General features: G+C 46.8%; 1 long non-coding RNA gene across 1 annotated transcript; it reads right to left on the minus strand.

The window, feature by feature from the left end:
* Positions 1 to 321: 321 nt before the first annotated feature.
* Positions 322 to 7,872, minus strand: LOC121833092. Its single transcript, XR_006076548.1, has 3 exons — positions 7,659 to 7,872; positions 4,043 to 4,165; positions 322 to 419 (listed from the first exon to the last, which is right to left on the minus strand). It is a non-coding gene; the product is annotated as an uncharacterized LOC121833092 (long non-coding RNA).
* Between the last annotated feature and the right edge of the window lie 7,140 nt (positions 7,873 to 15,012).

Here is a 15,012-nt window from a genome sequence, read left to right on the forward strand (position 1 = left end):
ATGGTCTCTCCGGAATCAACTGCGCATGTGCAATTCTTCTGTGATAGCGCATGCGCAGTTCGTACCGGAGGGACCGTAATACGTACCGTATCGGACGTGCAAAAACGGTTCCCCAAAACTCTCTACCTCCTAAGACGTGTTTCTTTCTCGTAGAACGGTTTTGTCACGTTGTTCAAAACGAAAACCGTCTGCAAACGTGTTCGTAGCACACATGTGTAAAAAGTGAATGTGCTATAATGTGCTCATTATGCCTGCGGCGAACACTGCGTGTCTTATTTGCGTGTGATGTAGGGGCAGTGTGGGACTGCTGGCCCAAATGCTCACATGTTCCTGCCTGGCGCGGCGTTCAGAGTTCCGAAGATGTTGACACGGTCGCCGACGCCCAAAGGTGCGGCCAACTTTATGCTGCACGGAGACGGCTGGAAAGGAAAAATCGGGACAAACATCGCGGTAAAAGAAGATGAGCTGGATAGAATCACACCCGTTGGTTGGACATCAATCGGGAATTATGAAGAAAAAATCGAAGTGACTTCATACAACTATAATAAATACTGTTTCGATCGAGCTTCACACCAAGTTAAAGTGGCGGTGCAACGATTTATGTTTTGTGCTGTGCGTTAAATATTGCATAGAACGAATTCCCGATGCTTGTAACCTATAAAACAAGCGTTAGTTTTTCTCCACATAAAATATTAGTCGCAAAACAATTAGAAAAAAAAAATAGCAACGTTCTTTCCCTCAATTCCCAGCCTGAACAAGCGACCACGTGATCTGGAGCAAAATATATATACCGCCATTGTTTATCATAGCCAGAACCCGAGCTGATTTCCAGACATAGTTAGGGCTCGGCTATTGTCGTCATTGCCGCGATGGGACACAAGCCACTACCCAAATGCTTGTCGAGCTATTGATTATCGCGAGCCCAGATCCAATCACTGCTCACGCAGTGATTGGGTTCAATTTATGAGTCGCATTCGAATATTGACACTGGGAAACTATCCCTAACACAGCGATTTCCAAATTACGTCAGCAAGTCTTGCGCAGAAGAAATTGAAGGAAAAAAAAGTTGGCTTTTATTCTTGAAATTACACCGGAACAAAAAGGCTTATTTTCAACTGGCGTTGCGTGCGAGTATGCTTGGGTCCCGAAAGATGAAGTGAAAAACGTTACAGCTTTACTGAAAAACCTTACAACTTTACGCTCAAGGTGAAATATTTCCCAGGTGTTTCACCGTTGCACCGTCCCAGCCTGACCCTAATGAAGACATTTGTAACTGAGATAAATGCAGGGTGATGTCGCCTTCGCACTTACGTAATTTGAAATCAAACCGACCTTTCTTTCTTTCTTTTTTTCTTAGTTAGGTCCCGATTGAAACAGTCGTGGATGTTATTTAACTGTAGCCATTGAGAGGATAAAAACGGTAAAGAAGTGTTTCAGTTTTCGCATCTCCGGTGCCAGCTCCCTGCGTTGTAGAAGGCTTCGGTGCCTCGTGACCTTCGAGCGAGCACGCGCAGTCAAAGCACGACGGAAGGCATTTAGCGTTTGCTGGAGGCAAACGCTGAAAACAACGCCCATGACCTTCTCTTCCTGTTAGTGATAATAAACATAGTATACAACGATGTAGACCTACGTGAGAAAGGTCTCGAATCTAATTGAGTCCCTTCTCTTTTTCCACTACATAGTTAAAAACTAATTGGCCACCTTCTCAGTAAAGAAAAACAAGAGCAAGTAACAGCTTCTCCGTTTTATGAGCTATGAACATTTTCAAGAAAACAACTGCAATTTGTATAGTGGACGCAACTTCATAGAAACGCACGTGATGGTGTTTAAGCTGTCGGCTTTTAGAGAAGCCGACGAAACTTAAGCGCATTCGGGGGTTGGATGCGCACGCGTAAAAAGCATGCGGCGGCTACACTAGCGGCTCGAGTGAGGCGCGTGGTGTAAATCGCAACAGATGTCGACACTGGCGCATCGCTAGATAGAATGGTACAGAGGTGTGCGCCTGCGCCCATTTGCGAACGCCTGAGGCAATATTCGCAAAACTTGGCAGGCTGCGGCGACTTTTTACTATCGTGACGACTGCAGCGCTTCGGTTGTTGTCTACACACGCAAGCCTCACTAACTCCCATTGCCGACCCGTGCCTATCCAAAAACTACCTCGTATTTCAGCACGCCGTGCGCCAGTTACAAGTGACGCAACTGTCTTCTGCTTCTTCCTCTGTCTACGTTTCCTCCAAAGTTCGTGCGAGCCTCCATCACTAGGTGCGAAAGGTGCTCTCGCATGCACCGAAGTATGATGCCCGGAACGGCGTCTCCGACTGGCGTGTTTACCGCGTCCGAAAAAAAAAAAACGGGTTCATCGATTCCCTCCTAGCGACGTCATACAAATGCCACGCTGTTGCTGGTCGCGATCCTGGCGGCATCCCAGCAGCAGTTGTGGATGTGGCAGACGCCTGTTCTGCTGCAGGTCGCTGGCAGCCCACGGAAGCTTCGGCATCCAGGAGTTTGGACGCCATGATGACAGCGACACTCGCTTTCGCTCGTGCTTTTCGCCAGCATTTTTACGATCAACCGTTGCACATCCCAATATGCAACAGCACGACACTCCGGCTTTTTTTTGACGTCATCGTTGCCACTTCGGGACCTCTTTTGATGTATGGGCAGGATATGACGCTAAACGCATCAGACGAAGACGCGCTCCAGGCACCCTAACTGAAGTGAAAAGGTGCCGATTTTGCTGTTCGTGGTGCAGGTCACACACAGCCGCCAACTGTCTTAAAAGTTAATATGGCGAAAGCCTTATATGTCTCATCGCTCAGTCCTTGAGCGAAAACGCGTCTGCGACACGAAAGGTACCAAAACCCACGGTTAGCCTATGGACCACGAGATGGCCTTACTTGTGCCAGAGTCGGTGGAGGCGCGCGAGTGGCGCAAACACAGCGGGAGAGGAGGGCACTCTCGCCCTCTCGCTCGGGCAGCGGTAAAGAGCGGGCGTGCGACATGCCGTGAGATTAGGGAGTTTTAGTAGACCGTGTTTCCCCCTCCGCTAGCCCTCCGCTATATACGAAGAAACCGCCACTGCGCTTGCGCGCCGATGGCCTTGGCTGCAGAGTTCCGGGTAGCGGAGGGGCTTAGCGGAGAGGGAAACACGGTCTACTAAAACTCGCTATTAGCAAGTTTTAGTAGACTGCGTTTCCCCCTCCGCTAAGCCCCTCCGCTACCCGGAATTCTACAGCCAAGGCCATCGGTGAACAAGCGCAGTGGCGGTTTCTTCGTAGCGGAGGGTTAGCAGAGGGGGAAACACGGTCTACTAAAACTCCCTAATTAACGGCGCCAGAAGTGCGTCGTCAGAGAGCGCGCCGTCTTCGGAGGTTCGCTATCACCGGGAACGGCGCTTGGGCTTTCGCCTTCAAGTCGTCTTAGGGATAACGTCAGAGGCCCTGTGAACTTTGTATTCAAGACTGTGGCCTAAGGTGCAGCTTTAAAAACAGTCAATCGAGCCGATCAGGTAACGACATATGTGCATCGTCATAGCCCTCGTCGATTTGGGGCGTTTGCAACCAGCGAATAAATCAATTGCGCACAGAAAAAAAACAGCACAGGATTGCGAAACATTTACGGTGCGTTTCTTTTTTTTTTTTTTTACCGAAGATTGCAAATTTACAAAAGCTACAAGCGCCGTGATGATGCACTTTTGGAGCTGGTATTTGACTCCCTCGAATCGTTTCGCCCGCTGCGGTCGGACTTAATGTTAAACAGAACAAAACAAAACAACAAAGTAACCATTATAGGAAAAAGAAATGTATTTCCTGTTTTGTTACGGAGAGTTATATAACTTTTTTTCCTTGCATTTTTTGTATTTATTTGTTGTTGTTTTTTTTTTTTGTTTTTTTTTTTTTTTTTTTCTTTTTTGCGTTGACGCTTGTTGAGCAATCTAAACGGGTAACAGGGCTTTCTTAGGTAGGGAAAAAAAATTTTATCCTGTTACTTCTAGATCTTGCATTCATAAAAATACCAACAAAAAACAAACATACAAACTTACGAGCGTTGCGGCTGGGATGTGCACCGACTTGACGTCCCAGCATCCGTTCACCACCAGCTGCAGGCTACTCTCACAGACTGACTGGCCGTCACCGTGTGCCACCAGAACGTCGTTGACGTAGATCTGAGAAGCAGTGAAAGGATGACGGCAAAGACTATGAGTGGACGTGTGTAGAGGTAGTAGATGGTAGTAGGTGTTAGAGTATTTATCCCTTTTGGGAGATCGCTCTAAAGGAAACACTCTAAAAAAAAGGGTGTAAAAGGGTCTATTCTTACACCCTTTGTCCGATATAATACACCCCAAAACTTCAATTCGACGTACAGCGCCCTACAGTCGAACAGACGGCCCCAAATTTTACGAGGGGCTTGATAGCCGTGTGGTATGACTTATTCAAATAGCTAATGTACGTGTTACTGACTACAAAAAAAAAATATTAATCGGGGTTTTTCTGGCCCTACTGCAAAAACTCAGTGTTTTCTTTCTGTGGTCTTTGATAAGTACTTTAGCTATTTAAAAAGTTATATCGCACCGTTATCAAGCCCCTCGTAAACTTTGGGGCCGTCTGTTCGACTATAAGGCGCTGTACGTCGAAATGAAGTTTTGGGGTGTATTATATGGGACAAAAGGGTGTAAGGTGATACCCTTTTTTTTTTAGAGTGTATGGCGCACCGTATTTTCCTTCTCACTAACACACTGAGAGACGCTGTGAACTACGAAATGCGATAAATACCGTCCCAATCACTCTGATGGTGACTACAAACAAAACGATAGAACACAGAGTATGCAAGTTTCGTTGACACCTAAGGCGCACGAGGGCTCATACAGCATTGATTGCCATGCCATAGAAACTTGCCACGAATCATTGGTCTCCGGTGTCAGATGGTCAAAATTAATGACACGTCATCTTTCGGCGCATTCTTTACAGTTCTTGTTTAAAAAATTTGTTGGCGATCAGAGGGATTGATCGGGCGGAAAGGCGCAAGAATTAGTTCTTCCTTATTCCTTTCCATTCGTGTACGACCCCTTTCCATTCGCTTATCACCGCATCCGTATCACCCGTGATGGGAACCGTATCTATCGTTTTAACTACACACACACATCACAGCCCACGAACCGCTGCTACGAAAACCCAGAGCGAAGAACATCCGTCGACGGAAGAGTGGCAACAGAGCAAGCCCGCATTTCACTGCGCCGCGACGCCTCCTCCTCTTTGGCTTTGCGCCAGCTGTGCGACGCTCCTTTGACGAAAACAAAAACGGTCGTTTTTACGAAAACCCGGCGGTGTCTGACAGTTTGTCAGCGCCGAGAAGTGAGGGTGAGGATGACGCGTGTGACGTCAGCGCTTCTGACCAATAAGAGCCTAACACGCGTCACCCTCCTCTCCCCTTCTCCCTCTCTCCCCGGCGCTGACAAACTGACAGACACCGCCAGGTTTTCGTCAAAACGAGCGTTTTAATGGTAACAACTTAAAAACAAACTACCCCTCCTCTGCCAAAATCATTATATTTGTTGAGTGCAAGGCTGACTGGTGAATCCTTCTGCAACCCGAGGTTAGCACGTGCTCTGAACAGACTCAGTAACGGCCACCAGTGAATGTAACCTGTAGCGAGCACGTGTGTTTTGTTGATGTTTTGCCATAAATTGCCCAGTGTTCCCCCCCTCCCCCCTTCGTGTGGCTCTTCCGTACCCACAAGCAGATGAAGACCAAGTCTGTCCGCACTTATCGAACAGAAAGAAACCTAATGTCACGACCTTAGTATCCCCAGTCACTCTGCTCACACATCACTCACTCAAAAGACACGATGTCCGTTAAAGAGATGATGACAAAAATATCTGCGGACACGCCTGATGCATCTTCGAAGCATGTTTGTGACGCGCCTTATACGGTGCCAGCAGACAGTCTTTTGTATGATGTCATGCTTTAGGCTGCTGCTATGCCACTTAGTCGGACGCACTGAACCCAGGCTTAACCCACGTCTTCTTGAATTCATATATTTCCATGGGAACACTGCGCGGGCCTTGGTTGCTCTTGTTGGTCATGCCACGGTAAGGCCGTGTGGGAGAGTGTCAGCAATGAGCGCAGGCGTGGGGGTGACTGCGTGTTAGTGCTATTGCAACTTTTATCGTACTCGACGGGAGGTCTGGGACGGGCCATGTTTAGACCTCGCATCTGTAGCATTCTTTGGGCGCTCTAAAATCGCGTAGCGCGGAACTTGGCTCAAAGCGGTGTCCGCTGAAGCTATGGACACTGTGCAAAGCCGGAATTCTTTGTTGTTGTTGTTCTTCAAAAAGCGAAGCGCTTACGATATTTCCGCCTTATACTCCGTCTCACTAAAACGGTGCAGTACAGCCAAAGCTACAGGGGAGAAGTCATATGCCAACTTGTTCAAAAGGAGGGAAAGGAGGAACGGGGGTAAAGGGCTGGGATTTCCCCGTTCCTCCTTTCCCTCCTCTTGAACAGGTTAGCGTACGCTCTCTCCCTTGTATCTTTGGCTGTACTGCACAGTTTTAGTGAGACGGAGCATAAATCCAACGCTGCCACCTGGGCACGACATCTGCCACACGAGTCGCACTCTACAAAAAGTCTTTGAGTACGCTTTTTTGCAAAACATGGATAAAGCCAATCGCGATGAAGAATAGCAGGATCCCAGCCGTGAACGAAACTCGTTATTCGATTAGATTTAAAAAAAAGAAAATGTGACGTGCGCAGGGACAATGTGCATGGCGTTTCACTTGCTCGTTATTATTGCGCAGATCGCGTTTTCTAGTCGTATTTTGTGTTTTGTCATTGACTGGGATCCTGGATTTGTTCGCCATAAATGATTAACTGTCCCCGTGTTCTACAGGGAAGCGAACTTACAGACAGTTTAGATAACACCACAATGTGTTTTAACAGTCAAATACTACGAAAAAACCGTCACGAAGATTCGTCACGTCATTTTTCCCCGCCTAATTTAGCGGGGACCTTATCGCCGCGTTACGTCCGATTCCTTCCCTAAATTTTACCGAGGAATTTGACGTCACGCGACCGCTTGACGCGACCTCAAGTCACGTGACGCCCCATTTGCACGCAAAAATTAAGCGGAGAAAGTGATGTCACGTGGCATCAATTCCCCCCCCCCTCTAAATTTAGTGGGGGAACTTGAAGTGGCGTGGTGACCACGTCTCGTTACCTCGCGTCACGTGATGTCAATTTCTGCGAGGTATCCGGAGAGCAAGTCGTCTGCTTCTTGCTCAGGAGTGGTGGTGACGTCAGAACGACGCCGAGCTCTCATTGGCTGATTGAAAAAAAAAGTGGGTAGACATCAATGCTCGACGCCTTGAGGTCTACTTGCTATTTTTTTTTTTTTTAATCAGCCAATGAGAGCTCGGCGTCGTTCTGACGTCACCACCACTCCTGAGCAAGAAGCAGACGACTTGCTCTTCGCACAGCTCTGCGAAGTAATAGCTTGAGATCAACGCGTTATATGTTCTCCCCGGTTTTTGTCAACATAATCAAGTATGTTTAATTTTTCTTTTTTTTTTTTTTTCTTAAGCCGGAGTCACCCTGATAATACTTCGTGCAAAATACAGTCTGCAGCCATTAGAGTATTTCGTGCGAAAAAGCGTGTCGTACCCTCCAGCCGTCGAGCCAGCGGCGGAAGCGCACAACGAATGCGCAGTGCGGATGCAAGGTCAGGGTGCTTCGGGGCACGTAGGTGACTTTCCCGTTGGCGTGCCGCACCTGCAACACGTACTCTTTCGACGCGTGGTCTCTCCACAGACAGTCCGGTTCCTGCGGCTCCTCTTTGACGAAAATCTCGCAGCTTTGCTTTCCCTTCAAACATAAGCAAGCCCTGTAAATTAAAAAAAAAAAAAAATGTTCGCAGCGACTTTTAATTTTAATTTTGTAAAATTAAGGCGGCAAATACAGTATTAAGGAGCGATATGCGTCAAAGTTCCTCGAGTACTGGAAACAAAATTAAATGTACCTTAATCAAATAAAGTCAGGAAGCACGTAATGTGCTGCGGGCAAATGTGTAACCCTTTTTTAACGCTTTTAGGCGGTGTTTTAGTCTTTCACTTCCCACCGAACTTCCGGTTCATCACAGGAATAAAAAAAGGTCACCTTAAATACCCCTGTAAAAAAAAAGGTATATCTATATACAATTTTTTTTTTTTTTTTTTTGTTTAGTTAGCCTGGTTGGCACAAGCGTGTCAAGAAATAATTTTTACGCGGAAAACGTTTTAGAGCAATATTGACGGCGAGATATTTATTTGAAATTATGCGCGCAAAGTCCATGACGTTACGGATTGGTCATTCGCTCAACATGATTGTAATTCGCTCTTTCCATCTCAACGTGATGGCGAAGCCGATCCAGCTCTCCTCCACGCGCATGAAATGCCGAGAGAGAAAACAAGTGGAAAGGAGGTGACTACCAGCTGAATCGCGTCTTTTTATATATATATATATATATATATATATATATATATATATTAGCGTAGAAGTAATTTTTTGACACGCGTGTCGCTACCAGACTGTTTAAAAAAAAAACATTTTCTTCTATTTAGGGGCCCTTTAAACCGCTGTTTGAAACATCGATGAACCATTTAACTTCCGATTCTCCAGGTGAACGCCAAAAGAACCAAGAAATGCGAAATCTGTTCAATTTTTTTTTTTTTTCGAATTGTAAGTTAGCTTGTTTCCTCCAAGACGTTAAATCGTACAGCCGAAGGTTCTCGCTAGAACTCCATCTTTGTTATCCGTGTAGCCTTTATGCTTTGTAGCACTGGTGACATGAGCAGCTCGAAAGGCTTGTCGCTTACACGCAAGCAACGGTTCATGTTTGTAAACAGTAAAAAGGAGTGTATATATCTTTTTTTTTTTATAATAAATTATGAATATTATGTAGTTATAACTAAATTATTAAATTAGTTGAAGTTAGCGGGCGATATGTCTTGCCCACTAAAATTATTGACCATACGACTGCTTTTCGCGTTGCTTTCTCGCAACGTTAGTCTCGTGTCATAGGAACCAGGCTTTGTGAAAATAAATTAAAACTCTGCTTACCCATTCAGTTCAGAACCGAGCACGGATTCCACGAATATATTGCCTTCAAACACCATACTAACATCAATCGGCTTGCTGGTGTCCTGGGAATAAAAAGAAAATGTGGGTTTACGGTTTTTTTTTTTTTTATCTAAGCTGTACGAGTTTGCAGAGGCTGACAAAAAATCTGCAGCCTTCAGCTGTCCATATTTATTTACTTCGATAGAATTTTATAAACTATACGTCCGCTGCGCAGTTCACAGGTGTCGCGTGCTTCTTTTCATCGTGGGCGTCTCCATCAGAAATGCGAGGGCACATCAAACACCTAGAAGACAAGACCAGCGAGTGGCGTCGATCGTCGTTGTCAAATCCCCGACCCGCCCCTTGCGGCAAATACGCCGAAGCTCGATGTGGTGTGTCACCGCATGCAAAGCGTCAGACGCTTTGCGTCGCCGCGTGCTTAGCGCCGCCACACGCTGTGAGACGCTGCGAAACGCGCTTTCGGTGATATACTGACGCGAAGTGAGGGGGCGTTGCGTGTGGATTCACAGTCAGATGGATTGTAACTTTCGGTGGATGAACGCTCTTTGTGCTTAGCGGCGATGTTGGAATTTTTATTGGAATATTAGTTCAATGTTGAGATTAGAAGTTTCGGTTTGGTGGCGCAAGCCGCGCCGCTCGATAAAAATGCTTGAGCCATATCCATCCATCCATCCACTCAGTGATGCAACCATGCAGTGATAGAGGTGTCGCGAACCTGACAAAGGTCGAGTTCGACCAAATTCGACTTTGTCGACCTTTCAAAGTGATGTTCGACAAAGATTCGACTAAAGTCCAACTTTTGTGCGCAAACGCAAAAAAAAAAAAAAAAAAAAAAAAAAGATCTGTTTTTTTTTGGCGGAGGAAAACTGCCAAATTCGTTGGGTGTAATGGCATCAGTGGTTCACATTACTATATATCTAACGAAAGCATTAAAAGCGCATATTTTCGCTTTTATATGGTGTAATCATTGGTAACCATTTTATAAAATAGAAAATAAACTACTTTCTAAATTATTTGTTTTCCAAAGTGTGTAGAAGCCGGGCAACACTGTCCATAAGTCAAACTTCGTTGAACTTTAGTGAAAGGTCGAAGGTTCCGCGAATTGTCGAACCTTGAGGTTCGACAAAAGTTCGCGACACCCTTAGTGATGTCGCTTAGGGTATGATGTTCTGGACTCGACTCGCCCGGCATTTCTCAAACTGTCAGTGACTATATACGAAGAGGAGCAGAGCCGTATATGTAGCGAGTTTGGCCATTCGTTACAAAGTATAGGAGACAAATGAGGTGACTCCATTGGTCGAAAGCGTGCTGGGCGTGTTCCAGGGCGTCTTCACAAATTCGAATGTAGCCGACCAGATTCCGGAAATAATACCCTGGCGGTGGTAGCGAGAAACAAAATAAGTGCGTCGGAGTAACTCTCGGTGACTGAAAATATAGTGCACGTGATGTTTCAATCACGGTCATCCAAAATCATGGTGGAAGAGCGGGACTAGCGGAACGATGGACATAATCCGTACGCCAGGCGCCGAGGGCCGGGAATCTGCCGTCCAAGCGGTCACACCCTGTCCGAGCAAAACAGAGTTCGAGTGGCACATTCGTTTCTTACATCTTTCTGCATGACCATAATCGAAACATCACGTGCACCCTATCTTCAACCAGGAAAGGTTAAAAATACCTTTAACTCTTACGCACCTATTAAAACCATATACCTACGATTAAAATTGTTTCTCGCTACCACCGCTATGGGATCCTTTTAGGCTTCTGGATGGCCAAGAGAGCATGTCAAGCCCTCTTTGTGCGTCTGGTGCACGCCCTGGCTCTGCCCGCACCTCCCATTGACCAAACTCTCTCTATACACGGCTCTGGAGAGGAGGGGTCAGAGAGCCGAGCTCTGATTGGATGGACTAGTGGGTAGACTCGAAGGCTAGCTGCCTTTGTCTCGGCTCGCTGTTCGAATCCGTTCGAACGCGAGGCGCGACGCGAGGAGCAGACGGCGCTAATTGTTCGCCCTCATTGGAGGGAGACAGAAGCAAAGGCAGCGAGCCTTTGCCTCTACCCACTAATTCTTCCAATCAGAGCGCGGCGCTCTGACGCCCCTCGCGCTCTCATCTCCTCCTCCTCCTCCCTCTGCGCTTCTTTCCGTTTAGCCCAGAGATAAGAACGGCAGGGAGGAGCTCCGGTTGTCCGAGGGAGCCTTCACGTGCGCTACATGAAGGCACCCTATAGGTTGTCCCACGTCCAGCACGCGCGTCCTACCTTCGGTAACGCTTCGGCGACTCGTGAGCTTCGGGCGCGCATGCGCAGTCGAAGCATGGTGGAAGGCAGCGAGCACGTGCTGGAGGCCGTGCTTTCGAATGAGACGCCCTGTCGTCCACTTCACAAAACGGTTGTGACAATATTTGCTTGTCGGAGGAAGAAGCGATACGTTTGTCAGTCGCAACGTTTTACGTCTCGATAACATAACGTAACGCTCATCTAGGGTGCCGTTCACACACTTGCAACCGAGTAAGACCGAGAGAGACGAGTCCGGTTTTTAAGTCTCTTGCGACGGCGGAGGACCGGGTGCGCTGTGTGGAGCAGGTCCTGCGCCGTCGCAAGAGGCTTACAAAGCGGTCTTTTCATTCGGTCCTACCCGGTTGCAAGTGTGTGAACGGCGCTTTAGATGTCCTAACATACATCATAATTTACCCCAAGAATGTATAAGTAGTAATCGCTCTTATCTCCTCCTATTTCTCAGTCGCTATTCGCATTGTTATAATCGTTGTCAGTATACATACCGGATTGATCAAATGAATGCCGGTCGCGGCTTTCACAGCCGACAGCGCTCTCTTCACTTTGGCCTGGCACTCGCGCTTCTTCTTATCCGGCTCTTCCAGCTGAAGTTCCCTCATTTTGCGAATGATCGGAAGCACGTAGATGTCGGGCTCCGACTCGGAGTCGGACACTGCGTCCACGTACACTATAGGTTCGAAAGCACGCACGCCCATGGCGTATCTTTTGCCCCCGAGTTGTCCTGCCCTGTATAGAGGTACTCAGTCGCGCCCCAAATACGCCTCTCTATTTATAGTCGGTGCATACGCAGAGATGAATGCCCACCCCTTTCCCATCACTTCACCTACGTCAGGCATGAACGGCGGGTTCGAGTTCTGAGAAATTATCGCCGGGCAAGCGAGCGTCCGGCGCGGAGCTCGAGGTGCCTAGGTTTCAAGATGGCGTAAATTAAAGTTGCCCTATTGTTCGCTCATTGAGTAATCTGGCAACTCTAGAATGTTCCCCGTGCTCGTTGTCTGGAGGGCGGATACGTGTTTGCAGGGGAGCGGCGTTGAACGCTCCTCTCTTCGAATAGGGGAGCTGGATGATATCGTTGTGCGTGTTCCCATACCATCACATGTAACTTCCTTCTTCTCCCGATAAAAAAAAGAACTGACGGTGACCTTTATCTTTGAAGTCGTTTAATGCATGAAATGCGGTATTTAACGATCGATCGTTCAGATGGGTTAGAAGAGGAGTGAATTATATATTATGTATTGATTTACGTCGCGTATATTGACGTCGTCATGTGGTCACATGGCAATATCGCGATGCTGTGGTGTTTTTCCCCCGCAATCCTGAATACCACATAATACTACAGACTTGTCATCTCTGTTGCTAACGAGACAACTGGAACAAGATCGTTGTAACTCTTGTATCGTGTTTCCTTAATACATTATTATCTACAAACAAGAATCATTTCAAAATATTTTAGTAAGCATTGTGACATTATCACATAAAACTAGTGCGCAATATCCTGTTTTGTGCATTTCCAGGCAATAACCAACTTCCCATATAAACATTTATAGTGCACCGCCGCTCCTGTAGGCTAGTCGCTCCTTCTATCTGGTCCATGGAATGGTGATCTCGGTTTCCTGAATATTCAAGCGGATTCCTCTGAAAAGTGTGTTTGCAGAACGATCTGGAGACATCGTTATTCACCTTCCTTCAAGTCAGATCAGCAGACTGACGAAAGTTTATGACCATCTATGTAAATATGTTTCGCCGGTCTCGGGGCAGAGCTCACACACCCAAAGAACCCTTTGAAAATAAAATAAAATGTTTTGTTTAAGATCGAGCGTGAACATAAAGACCGCCCTTCTCAAGAGAAAAGGAAAGGAATAAGTTATCTTTTTTCACAAACAGCTCAAGAAACGAAAAGCATATAATTCCCCGTGCCGAGTGTCTTATTATCCTCCGCGGCCAATACGATTGCTGAATCAGGCAATAAGTGAGCCCAAAAAAGAAATCACAAGGCAACAAGCATGAACGTATTAAGCCGCACCCTGAGTTTCTTAAATTGTCGGTGAATGTGGCAGGCAATAGCTAAATATATTTCCTATTTCTTACTAAGTCGTAATGAGAGCTCAGCATCGCACATCCTATACCCCTGTTTGTCAATAAATTAATTCCCGAAGAAAACAAATGAAAGGGTGTCCGGTCAAATTTCGTATTCAAGAAAGTATTTAGACCTCATTGTCAATGGCTGTAGGAGCATCTTCCACGACAAATTTGAATTTTCTGTGCTTCCCTGGACGAGTAATTGCATTGTAAATCAAGCGTGCATAAACGGCGTTTTCCTCTTTCACCTTCAGAGCAGCGGAGTCTCTGATGTGACAAAACGCAAAGATCGCGCCGAACTGAAGCGACCTTAGAATTTTGTCCTCCGCTTGAGCGCTATGACGTGGTTCACCCTCGTTGCATGCGCTAGAAAACTTCTGTGGACGAAAGGGGACTCTCGTTGTACGGTTGTCACGCTCCACACTTCTCCGCAAAATTTACAGTGGCGAGTAAAATGGAACGCTGCGGCGCGTCGGGAGCACCGTGTTCCGACGGAGGAATGAGGCATAGGATCTGGCAACTGGCAGCCATGGTGTGACGTCATTATCAGGCATGGGAGCGCAGCCATTGATACTTGCGAAATTTGGAAGGGAGTTTCATACAATTATCCGTCATTGAGTACACTACATTTGTGTGTCGTTTAATAGAATAAAAATGGCCTATGTTAATCATTATGCTCCCGCCAGGTAACCATCATAAGATCTTAAAACTTCCGGTTTTCACCGGACAATCTCTCTAAAGTTTCTCTGCATCATGAGCGTGAGCTAATTACCCTATAGTCAATAGAAACTTAAGAGGGGGTGGATTATCATGTTGACGCTTATTCTTACTTTATTATTCGCTGTTCAGAGTCCCCATTCACTTACGCCGGATTCTCATTGGCCACGGAAGGATAGTCAAGTGGTCGGGAGTCGACACTCCCGGCGTTTCTTTGTTGACGACGTGATGACTGCGTAACTGAATTCGAAACGTAAATTTCCTCACCTGCGCAGAAACCAGCTTCGGCAATAAATACGGCTTATGAAACGCCCATGTTAAGTTCTTATTTACAGCTTATCATGCCCGAAAGCTGCAACTTGTTTTGAGTGGGCGCGAAGCAGCTGTCTGCTTTTTTAGCGAGTGCTGCTAAAGAGACACTGGGCGGGAGGGGGGGGGGGGGGGGGGGGGGGGGGTTGCCAGTGGTGCGAGGTATTTGCCTGACCGAAAACTATGCTAACTCCTATCCGTTGAATCGCAGCAACATTCCGCGTAAAGGCCGACAATAGGCGTAGCGTCTTGACGTTCGGAGCCGCCATATCGCGATGCAGACGAGGGAGAAACTTTACTCCCCCGCGTTTGCAGGGACAAACGTGGCTCCTTTCTAAAGGAACCTAGGGGACCGTGAATGGTCCTCCCTTTATGGAGTAATATTTACTATACCTATTTTTCTAAAAGTGCAGTGATACTGCCACGGCAAACTTTCTTATCCACAGCGTGTAAGATTGTTGCCAAAACCTCTGGCAGGATAATTTTCTCCTACTTAGACATT

This window comes from Ixodes scapularis, unplaced genomic scaffold (genome assembly GCF_016920785.2).
Source record: "Ixodes scapularis isolate PalLabHiFi unplaced genomic scaffold, ASM1692078v2 PGA_scaffold7__128_contigs__length_106722199, whole genome shotgun sequence".
Taxonomy (NCBI): domain Eukaryota; kingdom Metazoa; phylum Arthropoda; class Arachnida; order Ixodida; family Ixodidae; genus Ixodes; species Ixodes scapularis.